The following is a 22,921-nucleotide window of genomic DNA, read 5'->3' on the forward strand; positions in this document are numbered from 1 at the left end:
AGGGAGAACAGTCTGAACCTCATTTGTTAAAGCCCAAGATTGTAAAGAAAAAAGCTGTGTTATTTTCTGCTCCAAAGCCACACACACCCCTCTTGCAGCTTCCTTGGAGCTGCCCGGACTGGTTTAGCTTTGCTTTGAAGGGACTGTTGGGTCATGTTACATAGTCTACTACTGCAATAAAGATTGAAATTTAACCTCAATATGCATCTATAAAGTGACAGCTACCAACAGCAGATCACTTGGCTTCCAGGGGAGAAAATTGTCCCAGATCAAGCTAAATATGCCTGAAGGAATTTCTCTGCATCAAAAAGCTGCACTGGGAGTCTAATGCACAAATTAATGATTCTGGGTTGGGAGTACACGAACATTCTCATCTCAAATCTGCTTGCCTAGTTAGCAAAAGCAACAACCCCGGAGTGAAACTGCAGGAAGCTGGCAATTTATTTATTTTTAATTCGGCCTCTCCAAAGCTCCAGGTAGCTTATAAATAATTAACATGCAAAATTAAAATCTTGCTGAAAAGAAAGCTGCAATTCATCGCACCAAACCACAATAAAAACAAATTCGAGGGTGGCAAAACTGTACACAAGATCTTCTCTCACGTACCCACTGAATGGCTCTCTTGTCCTTCAGTTGGCTTTGCCATTCATTCTCCTGCCGAAGAAACAGAGTTACCCAGAAGCAAAACGCCTAGAAGAGTAACACAGATACAGTAGTCAGAGAGGATCTCGGTTGCAGACAATTGTTCTCCAGATCCCTGATGTCACTCTGTCACTTTGGCTTCTGGCTCTTCCAACTGAAAAAATGACTTCTATTAATTTACCCCCACTTGGCCCTTTGGGGATGTACAGTACATTAGGGGATGCTATTCCCCCACCACCATCAAAAGAAAGAAAGTGAATGTGTTCATGCAACAAGCTACTCCCAATGCAAATCTCTATTGAATTCTGGCCAGACAAGGATGAAAAAGCTGAAATGCTGTTGATTGGGACTGGATAGATGTTTACTAGGACTACTGTAGATCACAAGATGGATCTGCCTCAGTTGCTCATGCACTTATTACATCCACAACGGAATCGTGCAATGTTGTGCACTTTAGAAAATGTAGCCAATAGGATTCACTTTGATTGGTTTTTGTGTTTTTTTACACTTGCTTTAACGTGAGTTTTGGCTATATTTGTGGAATACGTACACTACCCCTGTTTCTCATATTTTAAGACATACCCATAAAATAAGCCATAGCAGGATTTTTAAGCATTCAAGGAATATAAGCCATACCCCGAAAATAAGACATAATGATAGGCGCAGCAGCAATGCCGGCCGCGGCAAGAGGAGGAAAAAAATAAGACATCCCTTGAAAATAAGCCATAGTGTGTGTTTTTTGAGGAAAAAATAAATATAAGACGTGTCTTATAATATGAGAAACACGGTACACGTTTCTGATGTGTTAGGACTGTGTTAGTTTATGTATTTACAGTATATTTCTTTTACAGGACAGGAAAACTAAACACTTGGTCAGTGAAAATTTTGCTTCATGTCTATGACATGGCACTTTGTTCCAAGAGCACTATCAATCTTAAGGGCTATAAAGATGCCTGGGTAGGTTTTGTGCAAAATAATGTTTAATGATTAACTACCAAAAGCTAAAATTACAGTCTTTGGAGCTGAGTTCAGGGATTGGAGCCTTCAGGACTTGGGCACAGTCTAAGAAATGACATAGCAATAATCATCCCGTTTCAACCGGAAGGTAAACAAGAACCGCCTTGGAACATCACCTTTGCCCCTGAACTAAAAGACACACCATCCCAACCCAAATGTAATGTTGCCAACTACTCTCTTTTTAGTGAAATTGAATGTATGCTGATTCCATCAGATGGTTAAATACTTTTCAACACAACTGGGTTTAAGTATCTCCTTCCTCATCCACTTTTCCTGCAGATTTCTAAAAAGGGCAGATAACCCTGGCTACTTTGAGTGTGTCCCATTAGACAAGAGTTTTTTTTTCTGTCTCCTTTTCAATTTTACAGAACCTGGGATTAACAACATTTTACGCGGCAACAGGATCTTTGCTTCATTCTAATTAGATTAAAGGCAACTGTCAAGTCAGAGCTGCCACCATGTGTTTCACATCTGTATAATTTCATGTCAACGTGTTTCATAAGCATTTTCATATTCTCTGTATTTTATCATTTTCCCCCCAGTTTATTTTTCACTATAGAACAAACTAAAATAAAATAAAACCTAATTATTGAATCCTGTTTTTAGTTTCTTGTGGATACAAGCAAGTTTGCTCTGCTTGTCTTAGAAGTATTACTGCAACATATGCTAACCACATACCGGTATTCTGCACAGCAACCATATGCTATGAGAAAATACGGTGTTATCATATACTGGTATGTATGGTTAATAATATATGGGGGGAGGGGTGAAGAGGCAGTGAAAAAGCATGCAAAGCTCTAATATACAACTTCTGTCAAAAGTGGTCTTATAGTCCTGTTTGTGCAGAGCAGGTATATCCTCCATTTTTGCAGGCAGCATTTAGATGAGAACGCCCCTAGCCATTCAGAAATGTGTTGTGGCAACAAACCATGACTTCCCGTGAACAAACCATGGCTTCCGACCATGTTTTGTTTAGGGATAAACCAACCACAATCCCAGGCCCAGAAGATATACAGTCCACCCAAGATCATGGTTTGTTGCTTCTGTTCAGCATGAAGAAACTGGGCAGCACGAACTAGCACATGGATCATTCAGAGCAAGGCATAGCTTAGGCCGTATTGTGATGCTCTATCAACAATTTTGCAAAGTATCACCTACACATATTCTTCTGGGTGTACAATGGTGGAAAGAAACACACAACAGAATGACAAGGGCAGCAACAGCTTCCAAGTTGCACAAGAGAATCTCCCCATGATGAAAATAAGCCTACATGTGTAATTTTAAATTAGCCGGGTTCCACACCATTATAAAAACATCTGCATTGGCTGCCCGTCTACAACTGAGCCAGGTTCAAGGTCCTTGTATTAATTTACAAATTCCTTGACAACTTAGGTCTAGAGTACCACCTGAACTTATATCCAAGCTCAATCACTGAGATCATGTACAGAAACGTCATTGGTTGTTCCCCAAGTTAGTGAGGCTCATTGGACACCAACAAGAAACTGAGCCTTAATTCATCCAGCCAGCACTGTGAAATGCCAGTACTCTGCCAACAAAAAATCAGCAGGCACCTTTCTCTTTCAACCTTTAAACGCCTGCTGAAAACTTTTCTATTCCACCAGGCTTATGCAGGCAACAAAGAAAACATATTTCCATAATATCTGATTTTTCATTTTAAAACTGGTTTTTATTGCATGGTTTTATATATGATTGCTGTAAAATGGTCTGATTTTTTATGAATAGCAGTACATATAAAGTATGTTTTATCTTTTAAAAAATCGCCATGGTAATATGGCACCAACGGGTTAAAATGTTACCAGAAAAAAGTTGGTTTGGCAAAGAAGCATTAAATATCGAGAGAACAAACACAGAAATTATGGAAATACTTCAAGCTTCTTGAAGCAGACATGATAACAGTGGTTAAGAGCAAGCATGAAGTTACCATAATTTCAGCATGGCTATCAAGATTTTATAAACAAGATTTCTCATAACCAATTTTTTGCCCAAAATCATTCTTCCATGCCACAGTTTCTGTGGCAAACAGAGTTACACCAACAATACACTCAGATTAGTCCTATCTAGTCCTAAAGGAACACACAAGCAAGGCAACACAAAATCATTGTTACCAGAGGTCTGAAGACAGTTTATTTCATCATCTTAGGTTAACTCTTTCTCTTTCAGTTTGAGGAACAACAGTCTAAAGACTCAAGTCAAAATCACTGGTTTGCCAGCTTATCATGGTGCCATAAGTATATCAGTTTAGAGACATGTTCCTTCTATCTAAATAGTGTCCCACGTGGCACACAAAAAGCCACACATTAAACATCTCCTTTGGTCAATAAAATCATCCATCCAAGTTCCTCCCCTTGACACCCCCCCCCCTACGCGCACACACCAAAGTTTATGCACTGCCACATAACTCTGGTGCATAAAAGCTTGCACTGGCTGCCCATACATTCCCCAGCGAAGTTCATGGTTCTTGTAATAGTTTACAAGGCTCTTAACACCTTGGGTCTAGGATACTTTAAGAACTTCCTCCGTCTCTATTAGTGATCCCACTTGGCTCCGACGCATGCCTTGTGTCTACCAGGTGTCCTGTGCGCCATATTGTGGGCTCTATCCTGTGTAACTCCCTTGTGGCTGAGAGCAGGAAACTGGCAAGCTGAGTGCCTCACAAAGACTTTTCCATTCCAGGTGGCATTTTAAAGCAAGTTTTCCGTTTTTATAATACTTATTTTTCTTTTCTTTTGTCCACCATATGTTGTTGTTGTTTAGTTGTTTAGTCGTGTCCGACCCTTCGTGACCCCATGGACCATAGCACGCCAGGCACTCCTGTCTTCCACTGCCTCCCGCACTTTGGTCAAACTCATGTTCGTAGCTTCGAGAACACTGTCCAACCATCTTGTCCTCTGTCGTCCCCTTCTCCTAGTGCCCTCCATCTTTCCCAACATCAGGGTCTTTTCCAAGGATTCTTCTCTTCTCATGAGGTGGCCAAAGTATTGGGGCCTCAGCTTCACGATCTGTCCTTCCAGTGAGCACTCAGGGCTGATTTCCTTCAGAATGGATAGGTTTGATCTTCTTGCAGTCCATGGGACTCTCAAGAGTCTCCTCCAGCACCATAATTCAAAAGCATCAATTCTTCGGCGATCAGCCTTCTTTATGGTCCAGCTCTCACTTCCATACATCACTACTGGGAAAACCATAGCTTTATCTATACGGACCTTTGTCAGCAAGGTGATGTCCACTATATGTCCACCATTTGCTTTCTGTAATTTTTATAAAATAAAAACATTCCTTCAGTAGCACCTTAAAGACCAACTAAGTTTTTATTTTGGTATGAGCTTTCGTGTGCATGCACACTTCTTCAGATACAGTGAAATGGAAGTTTCCAGGCACTTATGTAGAGAAGGGGTGGGGAGGGGTGGGGATGGGGAGGGGGGATCACTCAGAAGGGTGGTGGAAATGGGTGATTGACTGACTGATAGCTGTTGATGACCGCAAACGACTGCAAATGGTTTTGCATGAAAAAGCAAGGGTTGAGATGGCTGAAGATCGCTTATCATGTATAATGAGATAAGAACCCGATATCTCTGTTCAAACCAGGTCCCTCCATGGTTTTGAGCTTGGTGATAAGTTGCAATTCAGCAACTTCTCTTTCCAGTCTATTTCTGAAATTCTTTTGTAGTAAGACAGCTACTTTGAGATCTTGTATAGAATGTCCTGGGAGATTGAAGTGTTCTCCTACTGGTTTTTCTGTCTTCTGGTTCCTGATGTCAGATTTATGTCCATTTATCCTTTGGCGTAGGGTTTGGCCTGTTTGTCCAATATAGAGAGCTGAAGGGCACTGTTGGCATTTGATGGCATACACAATGTTAGAGGATGAGCAATTAAATAGTCCTGAGATGGTATGTTGGATGTTGTTGGGGCCAGTAATGGTGTTGTCTGGGTGTATGTGGCAGCAAAGTTGGCATCTGGGTTTATTGCAGGCTCTGGTACCAGTGTCCATGTTAAGTCTGGTGGTTGTATTATTGTGGGTGAGGAGTTGTTTAAGATTGGGTGGCTGTCTGTAGGCAATGAAAGGTCTTCCTCCCAGAGCTTGAGAAAGGGAGCGGTCATTGTCCAGGAGAGGCTGTAGATCTCTGATGATGCGTTGTACTGTTTTAGCTTGGGAGCTGTATGTGATGACTAGTGGTGTTCTGTTATTTTCTTTTTTGGGTCTGTCTTGCAGCAGGTTCTCTCTAGGTATCTGTCTGGCTCTGTTGATCTGTTGTTTAACTTCATCAGGTGGATATTTTAGTTCTAAAAAGGTTTGCTGTAGATCTCTTAGGTGAGATTCTCTGTCTGTAGAGTTGGAACAGATGCGGTTGTAACGTAAGGCCTGGCTGTATACGATGGATTGTTTGGTATGTTTGGGATGGTAGCTAGAAGCATGTAGATATGTTTGTCGGTCAGTTGGTTTTCTGTATAAGGTGGTGTCTATACGTCCATCCTGTATTTTTATAGTAGTGTCCAAAAAATGTATTTCTTGCATAGATTGGTTCATTGTTAGGTTGATGGTGGGGTGAAAGTCATTGAATGTCTGGTGGAAGGTTTCCAGGGTCTGTTGTCCATGTGTCCAGATAATAAAAATATCGTCAATGTATCGCAGGTACAGGAGAGGTTTGAGTGGGTAGGAGTTAAGGAAACGTTGTTCTAAATCTGCCATGAAGATGTTGGCATACTGTGGGGCCATGCGGGTGCCCATGGCTGTGCCGCTGATCTGGAGGAACAGGTAGCCACTATACTAGCCACTATGGATGTGGAATCTCTATATACCAACATCCCACACAATGATGGTTTACAAGCCATAAGGAACACCATTTCAGATAAAACCACAGCGGACTTTGCTACCAAACTCTGCCACTTTGTCCTTACCCACAACCACTTCAAATTTGGTGATGACCTGTTCCTCCAGATCAGCGGCACAGCCATGGGCACCCGCATGGCCCCACAGTATGCCAACATCTTCATGGCAGATTTAGAACAACGTTTCCTTAACTCCTACCCACTCAAACCTCTCCTGTACCTGCGATACATTGACGATATTTTTATTATCTGGACACATGGACAACAGACCCTGGAAACCTTCCACCAGACATTCAATGACTTTCACCCCACCATCAACCTAACAATGAACCAATCTATGCAAGAAATACATTTTTTGGACACTACTATAAAAATACAGGATGGACGTATAGACACCACCTTATACAGAAAACCAACTGACCGACAAACATATCTACATGCTTCTAGCTACCATCCCAAACATACCAAACAATCCATCGTATACAGCCAGGCCTTACGTTACAACCGCATCTGTTCCAACTCTACAGACAGAGAATCTCACCTAAGAGATCTACAGCAAACCTTTTTAGAACTAAAATATCCACCTGATGAAGTTAAACAACAGATCAACAGAGCCAGACAGATACCTAGAGAGAACCTGCTGCAAGACAGACCCAAAAAAGAAAATAACAGAACACCACTAGTCATCACATACAGCTCCCAAGCTAAAACAGTACAACGCATCATCAGAGATCTACAGCCTCTCCTGGACAATGACCGCTCCCTTTCTCAAGCTCTGGGAGGAAGACCTTTCATTGCCTACAGACAGCCACCCAATCTTAAACAACTCCTCACCCACAATAATACAACCACCAGACTTAACATGGACACTGGTACCAGAGCCTGCAATAAACCCAGATGCCAACTTTGCTGCCACATACACCCAGACAACACCATTACTGGCCCCAACAACATCCAACATACCATCTCAGGACTATTTAATTGCTCATCCTCTAACATTGTGTATGCCATCAAATGCCAACAGTGCCCTTCAGCTCTCTATATTGGACAAACAGGCCAAACCCTACGCCAAAGGATAAATGGACATAAATCTGACATCAGGAACCAGAAGACAGAAAGACCAGTAGGAGAACACTTCAATCTCCCAGGACATTCTATACAAGATCTCAAAGTAGCTGTCTTACTACAAAAGAATTTCAGAAATAGACTGGAAAGAGAAGTTGCTGAATTGCAACTTATCACCAAGCTCAAAACCATGGAGGGACCTGGTTTGAACAGAGATATCGGGTTCTTATCTCATTATACATGATAAGCGATCTTCAGCCATCTCAACCCTTGCTTTTTCATGCAAAACCATTTGCAGTCGTTTGCAGTCATCAACAGCTATCAGTCAGTCAATCACCCATTTCCACCACCCTTCTGAGTGATCCCCCCTCCCCATCCCCACCCCTCCCCACCCCTTCTCTACATAAGTGCCTGGAAACTTCCATTTCACTGTATCTGAAGAAGTGTGCATGCACACGAAAGCTCATACCAAAATAAAAACTTAGTTGGTCTTTAAGGTGCTACTGAAGGAATGTTTTTATTTTACTTCGATCCAGACCAACACGGCTACCTACCTGTAACTGTAATTTTTATGTACACCACTTAGAAACCTCAGTAATTAAGCAGTATATAAATCACTGTAGTAGTAATAATAGTAATAATTATTTCCCACCATTCCATTTATTTGCAAACACAGTACACACAAAAAAATATTTATTGTAGGGTACACATCTGCCCCTCCTAACCTCCCTCACGGCAAACAAAAAAGTTAAATGGTTTTTTTTTAAAGAAAACACACACACACACACACACACACACACACACACACACACGACTGGGGGAGAGATATCACACTTCTGACAGCTTGCAAAAGCTCCTTCACCTTGGAAAGACAAGGTGTAAAATGTTCAGAGTGTCTTTTAAACACAGCACTCCGTGTGTTACCATGACTCAGCAGCCAAAGCTGGGATTCTATTTCTCCAGGCTTTTCACGCTCTTCCTCCCCACCTAGATTCTAACTCTGCTTTCAGAGGCCTAAGCAGTTTCCCCCTCTTGACGTTTTTTTGTTTTCTATTGGGGAAGAAAATGCCTTCACAGACCACTTTCTCCGCTGCTGGGATGATTAGTTATAGCCTAGCCTGGCCTGGCTTCTTCCAAATGCTGGGAGCACAAGCCCTCTTTCATTTCTCGTGCCAGTGCGCAAGGATCCAGCATTGCACAGAGAGGTGGGGGGGGGCGTGTCTGCCACTTGAATGACCCAACCATTCATAGATTTCTCCTCGACCGCTACCTTGGCCAAAGCTACGGCTCATTAGCAGTCTCTGTTATGATCTTTTTCTCTTAAGTCAATGTAATTCAAAACTAAAAGGTTTCACACAATGCACATTATAAAAAGCACTACATACACGCCGGTGTTCAACACTGATGTCTCACGACAAATGTAAATGATTTGTAAGAAAGATTGTGCAACCCGAAAAAAAGAGACAAGGCATGTACTTTTGTATAAGGAAGGAAGGAAGGAAGGAAGGAAGGAAGGAAGGAAGGAAGGAAGGAAGGAAGGAAGGAAGGAGCTTGGCAGAGGGCAGGGGTATTTGTTTGTTTGTTTGTTATGATGCTATATATTTTTGTGTTTTTATATTGTAAAGCACCCCGTGATCCTCAGATGAAGGGCAGTATAGAAAATTAATTAACTGATTAATAATTAGAGACACAATGGCTATGCACTGCCTCTGCAGTTGGAGGCATCGATGCTTCTGAATACCAGTTCCCGGAAACTGCAGGAGGGGAGAACACCCTTGTGCTTAGGGTCCTGTCTGTCAGTTTCCCACAGGCATCCGGTAGGTAGGCCATTGTGAGAAGGGGATTCTGGACTACATGAGCCACTGGGCTAATCCAGCAGAGCTATTCGTAGGAGAAAAAGAGAGCCAAGTCTGAATAAGAGAAACCCAGATTCAAACTCTCCTCACTCAGCCATGAAACTCGTCTCAGGCAAGTCACTCCAGCCCACATTACAGAGGTGTTTTTTGTAAGGCTAAAAATGCCTCCTGAAGCTCCTTGGAGGAAGAGTAACAGACAACATTTTAATGAGAGCAGCAGCAGCAGGAACCTAAAAGTTGCTGTGGCAAGTTTTCATTATGAGAGTATAATTAGATAAGGGGTTCTTATAGGTTGAGTCTTTGAAAGGGCACCTGACTTTAAAGGAAAAGGAAATGAAAACACTTGAAAATCAAGAGCTCCATGCACACCAATGCCACTTGGCGAAGAAGAAAACAGCCCTTGTAAGCTGCAATGTTCTTTCCAGTCCTTAGCATCTACATCGCCAAGAGCTTTTGCAAAGTTTCCATAGTCCAAGATTTAATTCCCATTTTACTGATGGAAGGAGAGAGGGAGGCAAGCACAGACCACCTCAAAGCCTGATCCAGTTGGATTCTTTCACCACCAGAGAGGTATTTTACAGCCAACTGCTCTGTAGGAAGGATCCTAGTTCTTTTTTTAAAAAATGTAGTTTAATGCTTCTCATAAGCCACCTTAGAAAGATTTGTTTCCTGAAAGGCAGGATATAATAAATAAATGTAATGAATTATAATAACCTAGACTAGCAAAATAAAAAAATTCCTTCAGTAGCACCTTAAAGACCAACTAAGTTTATATTTTGGTATGAGCTTTCGTGTGCATGCACACTTCTTCAGATACACTAGAAGTGTGCATGCACACGAAAGCTCATACCAAAATATAAACTTAGTTGGTCTTTAAGGTGCTACTGAAGGAATTTTTTTATTTTGCTTCGACTCAGACCAACACGGCTACCTACCTGTAACTAAAACCTAGACTAGAGCATGGATAGGCAAACTAAGGCCCGGGGGCCGGATCCGGCCCAATCGCCTTCTAAAGCTGTCCCGCAGACGGTCCGGGAATCACCGTGTTTTTATGAGTAGAATGTGCCCTTTTATTTAAAATGCATCTCTGGGTTATTTGTGGAACATAGGAATTCGTTCCTCCCCCCCCCAAAAAAAAATATAATCCAGCCCCCCACAGGGTCTAAGGGACAGTGGACCAGCCCCCTGCTGAAAAAGTTTGCTGACCCCTGACCTAGAGGCTACAGAGAAAGCACTGCCTTGAGCAAGCCACTATGGCTGTAATCTAGGGAAATGCACAATGAGCTTTGCCCCTCCCCCAAAATGACCCCAACTGAAGCCCCTTATTATTTATTTCAGTATTTAGGGCCCACAAGAGGCAATTTAAGAACAGATCGTGCATTAAAAAGTCAGTGGTCACCTTTATTAGAATGTGTTTAGCACTTGTTGGGGCCACTGGGGCACATAAATCTTCCTGCTTGGAAGGTCAGAAGTTGCCCGAGGTTGCTACAGCATGGCACTACACCTTACTGTGGTGCTGTATCAAAAGGAGGGTTTGGGATACAAACTTATCCTCAACATAAAAATGGACAGAAAAGCAGCTTACACAATAAAATGGAAGCTAGCATCAGCATTCCTAGCGCTGGGATCTCCTTCAACTGGAATGTTTCATTCTGCAACCTCTTTGCATTATATATTAAAATATGCTTCTCAAGCATAATCACTCAGTGAAGCTCCCAACTAAACAAAATCAGCATTTGAACAGTATATTATGTAAATATGTCAACAGAATTAGCATATGTGACTGACCAATTTGTATAAATAAATATTTACAACCGCTGTTATATAACTGAAAAGACTGAATGTAAGGTACCTGTGTTAACAAATGTTAAAAAGGGAGACTACTGAAAATCATCTAACTTGTACTGCCTCCATGGAGAAATGCAAGTGTTGTTCATGTGGGGCTCTTTTCCAGGGAAGAAATGCCTAAGTGACCCTGAATATTTTATATTTAATATTATATATATATATATATATATATATATATATATATATATATATATATATATATATCCTCACTTGCATTTCCTGTTTTGGCATTGCAAACACTGTTTACAGTCATGCACATGTTCACCACATTGCTTTGGAACCTCATCAGAGCATTAGCAATTTAACAGGGCATGCAACTTAAAATGAGAGTAATGCTTTGATGTTTATTTGGTATTGCACTCTGAATTTTAAAATAATAATGGTGCATTTAGTAATTTCTACAGCTGGTAATGCAAACTTTATATAACTGCAACAGGAAACATTCAATTTAGCAATGTTGCCTTACCTGCCATTTGGCTAGCATTTCATTTGGGGTCGGAATATCATTGGTCAATTTCTTCATAGCATTTTGATAACTGTAGGAACACCATTTATAAGCAGCTAAGTCAGTGTGTCCAAAAAGATAAATAACTGGAGTTAACAAGTCACTCACTCACTAGGTGGTCTTGGAAAAGTTGGAACTTATGATGTTAGAATGGGAAGTGGCTTTGGACTGGAGGAAATTGGAGGAAATATTGCTTTTTAAAAGCAACTAAAAGCATTCTCACCTCCCTTAGTTTTAGGGTCTAGAACAGGCATAGGCAAGCTCGTCCCGCCAGATGTTTTGGGACTACAATTCCCATCATCCCTGACCACTCGTCCTGTTAGCTAGGGATCGTGGGAGTTGTAGTCCCAAAAACATCAGGAGGCCCGAGTTTGCCTATGCCTAGCCTAGAAAGCAACCTAAAAGAGTTGACACAATAAGTTCTCGAATTGGTTGCAAACTCTCCTCCCAAATACAATACTTTTATGGAAGCTGTGTGAGCTTTTATTAAACTGTCAAGTATTTAACTGTAGTTGCTGTTTTAAGAGCACAGATGAAAGAGGGGGTGCGATTCATAGAGGACTGATACAGTAACCACTTTTCCCGCCATCATTGCATCCACACAAGAGCAGAGCTGTGCCAAGTGGCAAGGGATCTCCTACATTTTGGTCCTCAAAGGAAGATGGAAGGACTCCTTGGTGATTCACAGTGACTAGTTTTGATTAAGGATTGCAGAATCGTTAGAATTATGTTTGGCATCTGCGTATGAATTGCTTTCCATTTGCTCACCTCAGCACTGAGATGAAGAAGCCTTAGAGAGGTACCTACAAGGGTCTTCTTGTCTGCTGTGCTATCCACTGCTGAAGACTTCCATTCTAGAGGGGTTTGTTTGACCTGGTTAGTCTTAAATTTCATTTTATCCAGCTTAGGTGTGTTTGCTGCACAATTCCAATACTGACTATGGACCACTTGCACCAAACAGCAATTGCCATTTACAACCCTCAAAGGCATATTGCTAGGTAAAACTGCCAATGGGCTTTTCCAACCCCTGGAGTGAGTGACATTATTTCCAAGCCCTCTCAGTGGAATATGAGAGAAGGATGAAGTGTTTCCACTACCTCTCAGAAGAATGATTCACTGTGGAAAAAAGTCTCATCTCAGTTTATCTGCTCTCCTTCAAAAGAGAAACATGAAGACAGCGGGGGAACAGGAGATGGAGACCCTCTGTAGTTGACCTATACATAAAAGACGAGTATTCCTGGCATGCAGACTATGTTTCCAAGTAATTTCATGCAATGTGCAGATTCAGAGCTTAAAAGGCTACTTCGGACTTCTACAAAGTGCAAGAGCCAACACATTTCAATACCATTGCAGCTAAAGGTTTAATTAATGTAAAGAATTCCAGTAAGTCACCATTCACAAGTCTCCATATCCAGGAATGAAACAGGAAATCTGTGCTGATTTGAGCACCTGGTCACCTGATTACAATGAAACTAAAATGCAATCGGGAATGGAAAGAGCCAAAGTTTAAAATGTAATTGTAGTAGCAGAGACTACCTCATTTGACCAAGTTTCCAACCCAGAAGCTATATAAGTAACTTTCAGTGCAAAGTTTGCATTAATTCAGAAAAAATAATCACATCAGTAAATGAAGATGTTAAATTTACTGTGTATTCTTTAATACATATGTAATCCTTCATTACCTATCTTTAGGTGCCAGACAGAAACATTCCTCTTCTCCCAGGCCTTTGGCTAATTAGCCAGTCTATGGCCTTTTAAACTGCGTAATAAAATATATTTAAGGTCAAGTTCAAAAAATTGGTATTCACATATAAGGCCCTAGACAGCTCAGGACCAGATTACTTAAGCGACGGCCTTGTCCCTTATTTATTCAGTGGGTCACTGTGGTCTGCAGGAGAGCTTCTCCTTCAAGTTTCAAAGAAAAAGAGGCCTTCTCCACAAGAATAATAATAATATAATAATAATAATTTATTATTTATACCCTGCCCATCTGGCTGGGTTTCCCCAGCCCCTCTGGGCGGCTTCCAACCGAATATTAAAACAGTACAGCATTAAACATTAAAAAACTTCCCTAAACAGGGCCACCTTCAGTTGTCTTCTAAAAGTAAAATAGTTACTTATTGCCTTGACATCTGCTGGGAGGGCGTTCCACAGGACGGGCGCCACTACCGAGAAGGCCCTCTGTCTGGTTCCCTGTAACCTCACTTCTCGCAATGAGGGAACCGCCAGAAGGCCCTCAGTGCTGGATCTCAGTGTCTGGGCTGAATGGTGGGGGTGGAGACGCTCCTTCAGGTATACAGGACCGAGGCCGTTTCAAGAATATGAAACAGGGATTTTTGTGGCTGGTTCTACGGAATAGCATTCATGTCAGGGTATGAGAGGTGCCCGCTATATGCAGTTTTCTGGAAACAACTGAAGACTGGGTATTCCCAGCCAGATGAATGGGTCTTTTTCGTGAGTGTCTATTCTGTATTGTATATCTACCGATCTATCTATCTATCATTCTCATATATATCTGCTGGGTTTTGTATTTAAATGTTTTTTGGCAGTTTTTATTGTACATTGCCTTGAGGGGAGGACTGAGAAAGCTTAGTGAAAGAGGTAATCTGTCTGTCACTTTTACTAGAAAGATGAAGGGACCTCTCCCCAGGCAAAGGTAGGTGGCCTGGTCTGCATCGTATTTCCCCAAATCGTTTGCACTCCACATATTGTGGACTACCACTTCCATCATTCCTGACCACTGGCTATGTTGGCTGAGACTCATAGGTCCAAGCTGTTCTATGTCACTGTTTTCTAACTGATGGGTCACTACACCTTCCTCCAAGATGGTTCATATCGTGCATCTTTTGGAGAAGGAAGAAGAGGCAAGGACTAAGATAAAACACCAGGGAAATGGGAAGACATAAACATATTAAAAGGTAAGGATAATATATTTAAAAATTAAAGGTGGTTTCCATATTGCAGAAGAGGGTTAAAGGTGGGTCCTGGCTTTGGAAAGGTTGAAGGCCAGCAAACAAAGCTGTGGAAGAAAGCTTGAGGATTGGATCATGGATTCTGGCAATGAACAGCGAGAGGCACAGGCTCTGACCTTTGTAACCGAGTTGCTGAGCCTGTTTAACAAGCGCTAGCGAGCCTTAACTTTTGTGCAATAACGAACTGCTTCTCTTGTTTTTCCCTCTCCCATGGCTGCCTATCTGTTCTTAAAACTGCAGCCATTTGGATTTCATCACTCAGTTTCAAGATGCAACCACAGCCTGTACGTTGTTAAGGGAGATTTACCTATGAGAACAAGGTTCACATCCCCAGCTGTAATAAGCCAGCGTATTTGACTTAAGAGTTCCGCTAAATGGCAGACAGTGGCTTCTGGGTCAGATTATAACATCTCTGCTGGCTGTCTCCTTATTAATCTAAGCTTCCTACTCTTGTACCAATTCTTGTAATTGCCTCCAGACCCCAGTACGCACGCAGCCCTTAAAAGGCGTATCCTTGAGTATCCTGTGCCCTGCTGTGGAAACAAAAGTGCAGTAAGGCAAAGATTTGGTGGGAATTCAAGGGCTCATAAGCAGATTTTTGGATGAACAGAAGACTTCTTTAGGTTCAGGGGTACACTTCTAGTGTTTTGCTTTTCTATGTTGTTACTATTCCAGTGTTGAAACACGTATGCGTTATAAGCCAAAGGCAGCATTCCACCCCACCCTGCTTCATGTGCAGGGCTCAGCAAATTTTTTCAGCAGGGGCCGGTCCACCGTCCCTCAGACCTTGTGGGGGGCCAGGCTTTTTTTTAAATAAAAAAAAAAGAATGAATTCCTATGCCCCACAAATAACCCAGAGATGCATTTTAAATAAAAGCACACATTCTGCTCATGTAAAAACACACTGATTCCCGGACCGTCTGTGACCCGATTTGCGAAGGCGACGGGGCCGCATTCCAACCCCCGGGCCTTAGTTTGCCTACCCATGATGTAATGTATGTGAAGCAGATCAAGTCGTACCTGAATGGTGGAGCACTGCACATGAATATAGGGTAACTCCATAGTAACCAATATAACATTTGTAAGCTTCTTTACATAATATTTTGTGCTTTAGCCAATATTATTTGAACTCCAATTAACATTAAAATATTTCTGTGATAAATGGCTTGATCTTCCCTCCAAGAATAGCCATCCTCATGCTCGAATCCTGCTTGCTAGTTTCCCACAGGCACCTGGTTGGCCGCTTTGAGAACAGGATGCTAGACTAGATGGACTTCTTGTAAACCGCTTTGGTGTGTGTGTGTGTGTGTTTGTGTGTGTGTGTGTGTGTGTGTGTGTTTTACAATCAAGCGGTGTATAAATTTTATAAAATAAAATAAAATAGATATGCCACTGGCCTGATCCAGCAGGCTCGTCTTATGTTCTTATGCAATCTTGCATGTCACACTTCTGGTTATTTCACTCGTGTGTAAAATGCCATTTTGGAAAACTGTTTCCAGATAATGAAACTTGGGAAATTTATCTTTAAAGTGATATAGAACATGCTAACTATGAGAATGAAAAGTGGGTCTGTAGGCATTTTCATGTAGCTGCCCTGTATTTGCTGCCTAATCCACTTTGGAATAAATTTCAGATCTTCATGAAAGGAAATAGAGTATTGGGCAGGAAAGGCCACAAAGACGGAATAGCTACTGGAGCATTTCAAGTGCTACAGCCAGCCTCCTCCCCATTCCATTTCCCATACTACGTACTCACAGCTTGCCTTTCTGCTATTGCTATTCTTCCATCATCTTGTTGGGGGCAATCTTAACTTACTCCCTCCCTCTCTCACGTGTTCGCAAAGCAATGGCATCTTGAATAAAAAAAGGAGAAGCCGTTGCTCAGTAGCAGAGCACATGCTTCACATGTAGTAAGTCTGAGATTCAGAGGATTCCAGGCAGCCAAGCTGGAAAAGAACCCTGGCCAAGATCCTGAAGGGCCACTGCCAGTCAGAAGAAACAAGAAGAAAGATCGGGTTCAGTACCAGGCAGTTTCATATGCTTACATTTATTGGGCAACTTCCAGACTGGTGCTATTTTGTGGGTGGGATTCAGTCATATAGCAAATTTAGGATCTGCCATTAAAGTGGATTTGGCACTTCTTGAGCAACACTCTTCCCCTCACCCACCCCAAACCGATGTTTTGTATTTTAAAAAAATGACAGACAAATACACTGGAGTAACAGGTGATTGCCATGTCATCTTATAACCTCCCCACAAACCCAGTAAAAGCAAATCAGGATGGATGCTCACTAAACAGGTCATCTGAAAGCAACCCAGGAGTTGCACCCAAGTACCTAGGCCCCATCCTGCTACGGTAGGTACAATCCAAACACCCACCATCAAACACTGTAAGAGGACAAGCCAGAGTTACAGTAAACTCCAACAACCCACAAACATGTTTCTGTGAGAAAGCACAGCGCCGAAAGAATGAGCCAAGGGGTGGAGGGAAGTGGAAGGAAGGGAGAGAAAACATGCAGTCAGCAGCAAAATCAGTGCAGAGTAAAAGCAAGAGAAAACAGCTGCGGATTTAATGTCACCGTCATCCAGCTGCCTCTGCCTCTGCTGCTTTTCTCCAATCCAACTGAACACATTTCTGGCCGACTCCTACAAAAGCCTCCCCCTTCTCCCCAGCCCACCCCACCATAGTCCCATGATCAGAAGGAGGGACAACAGCTGCACGAGTTCCAAGAGACCCCAAAGCAGGGTGCTGGCTGTCATCCTGCATTCTTGGAGAGCATCCAGAGAGGCGGCCCTCTCCTAACACAGGGGCTGCCAGTGACTGACAAATAGCAAAGGACTACTCTATGCCAGCAGAAAGTGGGGTGAAAAAAGAAAATATTTTAATGTAAACAGGGGGGGGGTGTTCTTGTTTAATGCAATTATTTTCCAATCCACACTTTTAACGATGATTTGCTCACCCGTGATATCAGTTATCCCTGCAGACAACTCCAAGAGATTTTTCCCTAAGCTTTCTAACAGCATGATAAATCACTGGGTATATTAAGGGGTAGAATCAACGAAAGCAAGATGATAACTGTGTGGAAACAGCCTCACGGTTTGGTCAAACCCAACACCTCTCTCAGAGATCAGAACCCCTTAAGAGGAGGAGGCAGCGATACACACGGCCATTTGCAGGAAAACTGCCATACAGATGTGCATCACCAAGGGAATAAACACTCTGGATAAACAAGAGGTCAGTTCCATGGAAGCAATCTGAGAAGGAACACAGGGATAGGCAAAGTAGGGAAGCAGGGCGGGGGCCTCAAGGAAGAAACAGAAAGCAAAGGCTAAGACCTGGGAGCACTGCAAAGGGTGACCCTTCGTTGCACTGAGAAAGGGGGGGGGGAGAACAGTTATGTAGGGGGTGTTGAAAGGTACAGTGCCCAAGTATGCAAAAGTGAGTAAATTGGTGTAAGACTGACCCAAAACAAACCAGCATCTGCTTCATGTTTGTATAAACATGTCACTGCCTCCAGATACAGTACCTGATTGTCAGCTAATTGTGTCCCTAGGAATCTATGAGATCCCACCCAAGGGTCTTCTGATCTCTATTTAGCTAGCTAGTGTATACTATAAAAAGGTAAAGGGACCCCTGACCATTAGGTCCAGTCGTGGACGACTCTGGGGTTGCAGCACTCATCTCGCTTTACTGGCCGAGGGAGCCGGCGTTTGTCCACAGACACTTTTTCCGGGTCATGTGGCCAGCATGACTAAGCCGCTTCTGGCGAACCAGAGCAGCGCACAGAAACACCATTTACCTTCCCGCCAGAGCGGTACCTATTTATCTACTTGCACTTTGATGTGCTTTCGAACTGCTAGGTTGGCAGGAACTGGGACCGAGCAACAGGAGCTCACCCCGTCACAGGGATTCGAACCACCGACCTTCCGATCGGCAAGCCCTAGGCTGTGTGGTTTAGACCACAGCGCCACCCGCACCCCGCACCTGTGTATACTATAATATAGGCTTAAATGTAAAGATGTGACATGCATAAAAAATCAAAAATAAACACTTGCATTATTACCGTGCATCTGTGTCTTCTGTAATGTATGTATGTCCTGGGTATGGCAAGAGACATATCACTATGGCAACAATGTGATCAGAAACTTGGCAAGAGGCCGGAATATTTTAACGTATGAAGGGGTGACTATGTAGGGGAGTGGGTCCCCAAGATCTCAATATTTTCAGGCAAGATACATATCAATGCCCCTATGCAGAAAACACAGAGAGGCAAATGGGGACCAGGGAGAGGAGAGAGAAACCAAGGTGAGTAGACTGAAGTAAATAACCCCAAAGGCTTGATAGGCAAGTTATATGCCTTCTTATTGTAGCTTAGGAATTCAGCCGGTATGTTTGTAAGAATGTAGGCAAAAGAAATCCATACCAATTAATGGCACCTGATACGGAAGAACATACCACCTAACTTATTACTTGCTGATCTGGATGAAAATTTCTTTGTAACTCAATGTCAGCAGTAGCACAGGGTATAACTGTCGGTGCAACCAGATGAATAGAGCAGAATTTTGAAGGTTTTTGGAGACTTCCTAAAACACTATGGTTTCGTACTACCATTATGAACTCAATAAATTAAATAGCTGGATATCTATTACCACATAATCCTAAAATTATACTACTAAGCTCCTTTAAAGGTTTAACCAATGTTGTTGTTGTTTAGTCGTGTCCGACTCTTCATGACCCCATGGACCAGAGCACGCCAGGCACTCCTGTCTTCCATTGCCTCCCACAATTTGGTCAGACTCATGTTGGTAGCTTCGAGAACACTGTCCAACCATCTCATCCTCTATCGTCCCCTTCTCCTAGTGCCCTCCATCTTTCCCAACATCAGGGTCTTTTCCAGGGAGTCTACTCTTCTCATGAGGTGGCCAAAGTATTAGAGCCTCAGCTTCACGATCTGTCCTTCCATTGAGCACTCAGGACTGATTTCCTTCAGAATGGACAGGTTTGATCTTCTTGCAGTCTATGGGACTCTCAAGAGTCTCCTCCAGCACCATAATTCAAAAGCATCAATTCTTTGGCGATCAGCCTTCTTTATGGTCCAGCTCTCACTTCCATACATCACTACTGGGAAAACCAAAGCTCTAACTATACGGACCTTTGTCGGCAAGGTGATGACTCTGCTTTTTAAGATGCTGTCTAGGTTTGTCATTGCTTTTCTCCCAAAAAGATGCCACCTAGGTAAAATTAAACTACCCCACCCCCATTTTAATTGCTGACCAGCATAATAATAGCACATTAAATAAATAAGAGTTGGTCAGCAGGTTTTTAAATTTTATTTTGATGGCTTATTCATATTACACACACCTCTTTCTGTACCATATATAAAAAGGGGCCAAGTACTGGGCTGCTAAGTGCTGAAAGAAAATAAGGGGAAGGGGAAGCAGGTCCTCAAAACAAAGAGAAATAAGCATATGGTTGGATATTATCCAGAAATGTATTGTTCCCAAATATTACAAATAAAGTCTATCTTTCAACAAACCTATTTGTCGATTCTTTAATTGGTCTTCCAAAAATTAAGAGGGCATCCATTTTTTTCCAGGCTGCTGGGCACATTTTGGCAATCACAGTTAGGTTTACAATTAATTTTTAGGTCAGTGTCATTAGAAGGGGAAGAAATGGAGGGGGTGGCATTTGGAGGTTTTGCACAAAATTTGAAAGATTTATATGTACATAACATGATTTTAGGTCTTGGTTCAGATCGCAATATTTTTCATTGTGATCATGTGGCGGGCTGAGTTCCAGAATGAAGAAAGGCAGGCCATAAATCTAAATGGGCAAAATTAAACCCCCAAACAGCCCCACTGAGGGCTGAATATGCTCAGAAGCCATGCCATGCAGGCTGACTGTTTTGGGGCAGGGGAAGGAGTGAGGAAACTGGATTTGAATCTCTTAATGCAGGTCCCACTTGTAAAAATAATTGTCCTACTTCAAAACAGCAAACTGAAAAAGGCCCCTCTCTGTACACACACAGACAACCAGTCTAAAGCTGCTCTGAAATAAAGTAAGCAACTCTGACCCAGTTTCCTTTATGTTTCTTCAGAGTCATGCTACTCACATGTACTGTACTCAACTTGATTTCTCTTAAATAGGAACCGAACTTGAGATTTCATCATTCCAGTCTCACGGCAACAATATTCAGTGCACAGCAAAGGAAAAGAAAAGTTGCACAAACTGTTTGGACAGTTTGCTGAACAGTTAGCTTCGAAAGCCATTTATTCTGAAAGTAGAACTGCAATGTTGCAGCTGTACAGCTTTGCATATCTAGCCAAACATAGACTGCCCATTTTCAGTTTCTTCTCTTTTATTCCAGCAGTTATTGATGTTTTATGCTAGATTAGCTGAAACCAGGGACAATGAAATTTCCCTTCTGGCCAAAACACCTGAGCAATATATTCGAAGACCCTTTGACTTTACTGGGTGCAGGATTTCAACCCTGGTTTTTGAATGCTTCAGAGTTCTGTTAGTCCTTCATTGCATTGTTGCATAGCCAGTAAGGTAGTAAATATTAGATGGTACTGTTGCACTCAGATCCTGGTTACCGTTTTCCCACAGGCATCTGGCTGGCCTTTGTGAGAACAGGATGATGGACTAGATGGCCCACTGGCCTGATCCAGCAGAGGAAGGGTAGTTTAGAAATAAACCAGTAATAATATTTGTGAGGGACAGTAAAATCCCCATCAAAGTCAGGAACACAGGGAGTTTCCATGCGCAGAGTCAGACCATTGAGCAATCCACTATCACACACTGGCAGAGGTTCTCCAGGGTTTCAAATAGCAGCCTTTTCCAACACTACCAGGAGAAGCCTAGGATCAAACCAGATCTACTACTAAGCTACGTCGCTGCATAAAATTAGGGCCAAAGCAGACAGCGTGAGGAAAAATAACAGTGAGAGGATATTTGCTACCCTGTTTCTCATATTTTAAGACATACCCATAAAATAAGCCATAGCAGGATTTTTAAGCATTCAAGGAATATAAGCCATACCCCGAAAATAAGACATAGTGATAGGCGCAGCAGCAATGCCGGCCGCGGCAGGAGGAGGAGGAAAAAAATAAGACATCCCTTGAAAATAAGCCATGGTGTGTTTTTTTGAGGAAAAAATAAATATAAGACGTGTCTTATAATATGAGAAACACGGTAAGCATAAACCACAACTATTCTGAAATGTTTACTATTGCAAATTAAACTTTCATATATTTGCTGTAATATAATTTACAATAAGTTATATTGCAGCTCTATTTATTCGGTGACTTGCCTGAAGTTGTACTAAATAAAGCTCAGTTCCTTGTTGTTGATGAAATGGAAACCAAGCTAACATCTTTATACAACACAATGTTACATGGAAAGATCTGTATATTATTTTCCCTACACAGAAGTGCTCTCCACATGGAAGACGTATAAATGTTTGATGCATCCCCAAGCCCAAATGAGACCCCACTGGTTCTGGCTGGATGCATTCTTGCTAGTTTTATGGAAACAGCCCATTCCAAATACAGCAGTTTGTGCAAAAAAAAAAAAAACCCCAATCCTCCACCTACCAAACACTTCAGAGTTGCCAGCCCTAATGTAAATCCAGATCTGGTTATAGTACAGAGGATAATTATTCCAGTTCCTGGGGTGGGGAAGTATTTACCTATAAGACTCAACACAGACTACCTTACACAAGCAAGGGCCTCTAGCAAGTTAGGCAACAGACACTTTTCCAATTTCATTATGCATGTAATACTCTCAAATCTTTTTGGATACCAACAATACGCCCTATAAAATGTTACAGCTCTGATGGTGCAACAGACTTCCATGTGGGCGGAGCTTCCTCTTTTCCTCTTCCTCTCTCCCAACACACCTTCAAAAGCAACTCTATAAGGTTGGAGGGGGCAGGTGGATGGGAGAAAAGAAGAAAGGGGAGTCTTCTTGCACCAGCAGAACCATATTAGCATACACCGGATGCAATTAAATATTTTAAGCCTGTGTCTCAAACAAAAGGTCTCTTTTTAATTTAATGTAAATGAAAGTAGCCCCCCATTAAGGCCAAGCGCCTACAACAGGCATAGGCAAACTTGGCCCTCCAGATGTTTTGGGACTACAACTCCCATGATCCCTAGCTAACAGGACCA

The 22,921-nt window shown here is 42.2% G+C and overlaps 1 protein-coding gene across 8 annotated transcripts in view; it reads right to left on the bottom strand.

Annotated features, from left to right (window-relative positions):
- Nucleotides 1-22,921, bottom strand: part of NCOA1 (nuclear receptor coactivator 1) — a 268,356-nt gene that overhangs the window by 238,349 nt on the left and 7,086 nt on the right. The window contains exon 1 of one of the 8 annotated variants that reach the window (XM_060273182.1): nucleotides 607-4,486. The exons of the other annotated variants lie outside the window; for them this stretch is intronic. The gene's annotated coding sequence lies outside the window, so the exon portion shown is untranslated. Of the gene's footprint in view, nucleotides 1-606; nucleotides 4,487-22,921 lie in introns of those variants that run through there. 8 annotated transcript variants of the gene reach the window in all.

This window comes from Zootoca vivipara, chromosome 3, assembly GCF_963506605.1.
Source record: "Zootoca vivipara chromosome 3, rZooViv1.1, whole genome shotgun sequence".
In the NCBI taxonomy this organism is placed as follows: domain Eukaryota; kingdom Metazoa; phylum Chordata; class Lepidosauria; order Squamata; family Lacertidae; genus Zootoca; species Zootoca vivipara.